The 6,000-nt window shown below is 36.0% G+C and overlaps 1 pseudogene; it reads right to left on the minus strand.

The window, feature by feature from the left end:
* Nucleotides 1-5,681, minus strand: part of LOC144329775 (uncharacterized) — a 24,116-nt pseudogene extending 18,435 nt beyond the window's left edge.
* Nucleotides 5,682-6,000: the final 319 nt, after the last annotated feature.

Consider the following 6,000-nt stretch of genomic DNA (forward strand, 5'->3'; position numbering starts at 1 on the left):
TGAGGGGAAAGCTGTAACTCTGTGAGATGATTTCACAGAACACAAAGAAGTTTCTCAGAAAGCTTCTTTCTCTTTGTTATCGGAGGATATTTCCTTTGGCCCTATAGTCTTCAAAGAGATCCGAAATATCTGTTCTCAGATTCCACAGAAATAAGGCTAGCAAAGAGATCCACGAAATACAGATGTAACTCTGTGAGTGGAAGTCACACATCACAAAGCAGTTTCTCAGAAAGCTTCTTTCCAGTTTTTCTCTGAGGATATTTTCTTTTTCACCATTGCCCTCTATGGGCTTCCAAATATCACTTTGCAAATTCCACAAGAACAGGCTTAGCGAGCGGCTTCTTGAGGGGAAAGCTATAACTCTGTGAGATGAATTAACAGAACACTAAGCAGTTTCTCAGAAAGCTTCTTTCCAGATTCCATCTGAGGATATTTCCTTTTTCACCATAGCCCTCTAGAGGCTTCTAAATATCACTTTGCAAATTCCAGAAGAACTGTCTTAGCGAAAGGCTTCTTGAGGGGAAAGCTGTAACTCTGTGAGATGATTTCACAGAACACAAAGAAGTTTCTCACAAAGCTTCTTTCTCTTTGTTATCGGAGGATATTTCCTTTGGCCCTATAGTCTTCAAAGGGATCCGAAATATCTGTTCTCAGATTCCACAGAAATAAGGCTAGCAAAGAGATCCACGAAATAGACATGTAACTCTGTGAGTGGAAGTCACAGATCGCAAAGCAGTTTCTCAGAAATCTTCTTTCCAGTTTTTCTCTGAGAATATTTTCTTTTTCACCATAGCCCTCTATGGGCTTCCAAATATCACTTTGCGAATTCCACAAAAACAGGCTAAGCGAGCGGCTTCTTGAGGGGAAAGCTGTAACTCTGTGAGATGAATTAACAGAACTCTAAGCAGTTTCTCAGAAAGCTTCTTTCTAGATTTCATCTGAGGATATTTCCTTTTTCACCGTAGCCCTCTATGGGCATCGAAATATCACTTTGCAAATTCCACAAGAACAGGCTTAGCGAACACTTGTTTAGGGGTAAGCTGTAACTCTGTGAAATGATTTCACAGAACACAAAGAAGTTTCTCACAAAACTTCTTTCTCTTTGTTTTCGGAGGATCTTTCCTTTGGCCGTATAGTCTTCAAAGCGATCCGAATTATCAGTTCTCAGATTCCACAGAAATAAGGCTTGCAAACAGATCCACCAAATACAGATGTAACTCAGTGACTGGAAGTATCACATCACAAAGCGTTTTCTCAGAAATCTTCTTTCCAGGTCTCCTCGGAGCATATTTTCTTTCACACCATAGCCCTCTATAGGCTTCCAAATATCACTTTGCAAATTCCACAAGATCAGGCTTAGCGAACGGCTTCCTGAGGGGAAAGGTGTAATTCTGTCAGCTGAATTAAAAGAACACTAAGCAGTTTCTCAGAAAGCTTCTTTCCAGATTTCATCTGAGGATATTTCCTTTTTCACCGTAGCCCTCTATGAGCATTGAAATATCACTTTGCAAATTCCACAAGAACAGCCTTAGCGAAAGACTTATTGAGGGGACGACTGTTACTCTGTGAGATGATTTCACAGAATACAAAGAAGTTTCTCAGAAAGCTTCTTTCTCATTGTTAACGGAGGTATTTCCTTTGGCCGTATTCTCTTCAAAGGGATCCGAAATATCACTTCTGAGATTCCACAGAAATAAGGCGAGCAAACAGATCCAAGAAATACAGATGGAACTCTGTTAGTGGAAGTCACACATCACTAAGCAGTTTCTCAGAAAGCTTCTTTCCAGTTTTTCTCTTAGGATATTTCCTTTTTCGCCGTAGCCGTCCATGAGCATCTAAATATCACTTTGTAAATTCCACAAGAACAGGCTTAGCGATTGGCTCCTTGAGGTGAAGCTGTAACTCTGTGAGATGAATTAAAAGAACACTAATCATTTCCTCAGAAAGCTTCTTTCCAGATTTCATCTCAGGATATTTCCTTTTTCACCGTAGTCCTCTATGGGCATCGAAATATCACTTTGTAAATTCCACAAGAACAGGCTTAGAGAAAGGCTTCTTGAGGGGAAACCTGTAACTCTGTGAGATGCTTTCACAGAACGCAAAAAAGTTTCTCAGAAACCTACTTTCTCTTTGTTATCGGAGGATATTTCCTTTGGCCCTATAGTCTTCAAAGGGATCCCAAGTATCAGTTCTCAGATGCCACAGAAATAAGGCTAGCAAACAGATCCAAGAAATACAGATGTAACTCTGGGAGTGGAAGTAACACATCATAAAGCAGTTTCTCAGAAATCTTGTTTCGAGATTTCCTCTGAGCATATTTTCTTTCACACCATATCCCTCTAGGGGCTTCCAAATATCACTTTGCAAATTCCATAAGAATAGGCTTAGCGAAAGGCTTCTTGAGGGGAAAGCTGTAACTCTTTGAGATGAATTAACAGAACACTAAGCAGTTTCTCAGAAAGCTTCTTTCCAGATTTCATCTGAGGATATTTCCTTTTTCACCGTAGCCCTCTATGGGCATCGGAATATCACTTTGCGAATTCCACAAGAACAGGCTTAGCGAAAGGCTTCTTGAGGGGAAAACTGTAACTCTGTGAGATGAATTAAAAGAACACTAAGCAGTCTCTCAGAAAGTTTCTTTCCAGATTTCATCTCAGGATATTGCCTTTTTCACCGTAGCCCTCTATGGGCATCGAAATATCACTTTGTAAATTCCACAAGAACAGGCTTAGCGAAAGGCTTCCTTAGTGGAAAGCTGTAACTCTGTGAGATGATTTCACAGAACACAAAAAAGTTTCTCAGAAAGCTTCTTTCTCTTTGTTATCGGAGAATATTTCCTTTGGTCCTATAGTCTTCAAAGGGATCCCAAATATCAGTTCTCAGATTGGACAGAAATAAGAATAGCAAACAGATCCACGAAATACAGATGTAGCTCTGTGAGTGGAAGTAACACATCGCAAAGCAGTTTCTCCGAAATCCTCTTTCCAGTTTTTCTCTGAGGATATTTTCTTTTTCACCATAGCCCTCTATGGGCATCCAAATATCACTTTGCAAATTCCACAAGAACAGGCTTAGCGAACGGCTTCTTGAGGGGAAAGCTGTAACTCTGTGAGATGAATAAAAAGAACACTAAGCAGTTTCTCAGAAAGATTCTTTCTCTTTGTTATCGGAGGATGTTTCCTTTGGCCCTATAGTCTTCAAAGGGATCCGAAATATCAGTTCTCACATTCCACAGATATAAGGCAAGCAAACAGATCCATGAAATACAGATGTAACTCTGTGAGTGGAAGTCACACATCACAAAGCAGTTTCTCAGAAAGTTTCTTTCCAGTTTTTCTCTGAGGATATTTTCTTTTTCACCATAGCCTTCTATGAGCTTCGAAATATCACTTTGCAAATTCCACAAGAACAGGCTTAGCGAACGACTTCTTGAGGGGAAAGCTGTAACACTGTGAGATGAATTAAAACAACACTAAGCAGTTTCTCAGAAAGCTTCTTTCCAGATTTCATCTGAGGATATTTCCTTGTCCACCGTAGCCCTATATGGGCATCGAAATATCACTTTGCAAATTCACAAGAACAGGCTTAGCAAAAGGCTTCTTGAGGGGAAAGCTGTAACTCTGTGAGATGATTTCACAAAACACAAAGAAGTTTCTCAGAAAGCTTCTTTCTCTTTGTTATCGGAGGATATTTCCTTTGGCCCTATAGTCTTCAAAGGGATCCGAAATATCTGTTCTCAGATTCCACAGAGATAAGGCTAGCAAAGAGATCCACAAAATACAGATGTAACTCTGTGAGTGGAAGTCACACATCACAAAGCAGTTTCTCAGAAAGCTTCTTTCCAGTTTTTCTCTGAGGATATTTTCTTTTTCACCGTAGCCCTCTATGGGCTTCCAAATATCATTTTGCAAATTCCACAAGAACAGGCTTAGCGAACGGCTTCTTGAGTTGAAAGCTGTGACATTGTGAGATGAATTAAAAGAACTCTAAGCAGTTTCTCAGAAAGCTTCTTTTTTTTTTTTCAAATATTGAAAGTTTTAATGGCAATAAAATGTGTTTTTACATTTGTATATTGATGTTTTTGAATACTTGGTTATCCATTCTGTGAGAATAACATTTGCTTTTTTCATGCTACCAATAATATCTCTTACCTAAACTAAAGATATTTTTATTTTATTCCATCTTTTCTTTCATTCTCACAATTGGTGACCTGTTAATTACCTGCCACAAAATTCTTCAAGAAGCAAAACAAAACATGCAAATATCCATGGATGTATTTTTCTCTAACAAGATTGTTTTGGTCTTCAACAATTCAAATTCACTTAATTTTCTATTTTCTTAATTTATTGAGTATACCCCAAAATATTTAGGGTAATCAAATAAGAACATAAGGCATACTTAAATTATAATTTTATTCCTTTTTCACTTACTTTAGGAGAGTTCAGGTTTCTCTGGTCTTCATTCCGTTGTATTAATTGACATACAGCTATGACACCCAACATGAGGAAGAAAGCTTATTTACCTAACAGCTGTGCTTCTTCCACATTGTAGTTTTTGTATGAAAAGAAAAGGGTTGTTCTTGTTCAAGTCTTTTGGCCATTGTTGAAATTTGGCTGGCCTTTTCATTTATTGTTTTGTAAGAAGTTTTAATATTTAGATTTCATGTCTATCATTGGAATTTTATATCACAACTATGGTCTAGCTTGATTTCACATTATCTTAATAGTATCAATTGATGACAATTTTTACCTTTTACAGTTAGGTCTATATTCTACCTGGAATTGATGTCTATGTATAATATGACATAGGAAATCAAAAAACTATTTATTTCTCACCTATGAGTATACAATTAACATTACTGGTTTTTGAAAAAATCTGCACTCCATTTATGACATCATTGTCATAAATCAAATGATTGCATGTTAAGTGTTCTGGACTCCCTATATAGTCCCTTTGGCCTATTTATGTCTTTTCGTGCCAATAGCAAACTGTTATTAGTTACTGTGGTTTTATAATGTCTCAATATATTGTAGTAAAACTCCTTCAAATTGTTCTTATTCTTCAATATTATATTGGCTAGCTTTGGATGCTCATATTTTCATATGAAAAGTTTGGAAATCAGCTTGTTATATTCCACAAAAATAATACTAAGATTGGTTTAAACTGAAACTGGAGATTAATTTGGGGGAAGCTGACATCTTTACAGTATTTAGTTTTGTTTTTCCAAACCATTGCAACATATAATCTTTCAGTTAATTAGGTCTTTCATAATTTATCTTAGTAATAGTTTGTAGATTTTTGAGATGTTTGAACACCTTACATTCAATTGATTACTTGGTAGTTTAAATACTGATATGAATAGTATTGCTTATACTTTCTGGTTATTTGTTTCATGTATAGAATTAAATGGAGCATCAAAATTATTTTTGTAATTTTTTTGTATATTAAACAGGATGCTAAAAATCACCCAACAATCCTAACTTTTATCTCTGAATATTTTGTTTTTTCTATGTTTACAATTATGCCATTCACAACAATTAACAGTTTTATTTATTATTTTTCATTTCTTCTGGCTTTTTGCTGTTGCTTTCTTTTTGCACTGAGGACCTGAATATAAATGTTGACCACAAGCGTACTTTCTTTTCTTCCATTTTCAGTGGAAAGCTCTCATAATTCGCCATGATGTATAATATTTGGTATGGGAATTTCTAAATATGATTAAATGATCTTACTTTTATTTTTAGTTTCCAGTTAAAATGATTCTTACTACATTTTTCTCTATTTAAGTGTTGTGTATATGCCAATCAAGTCATGTTTATTATTACTGTTGTCCAAATCTCCTATATTTTGCTATTTCTTCCATCAGTAATTGAGGGAGATGTGTTAATATCTTCACTAATATTGTGGAATTGTTTATTTCTTTCTTTTTTTGTTTGTTTGTTTGTTTGTTTAATTTATTTATTATTATTGTACTTTAAGTTGTAGGGTACATGTGCATAA

This window comes from Macaca mulatta, chromosome 7 (assembly GCF_049350105.2).
Source record: "Macaca mulatta isolate MMU2019108-1 chromosome 7, T2T-MMU8v2.0, whole genome shotgun sequence".
Lineage (NCBI taxonomy): Eukaryota > Metazoa > Chordata > Mammalia > Primates > Cercopithecidae > Macaca > Macaca mulatta.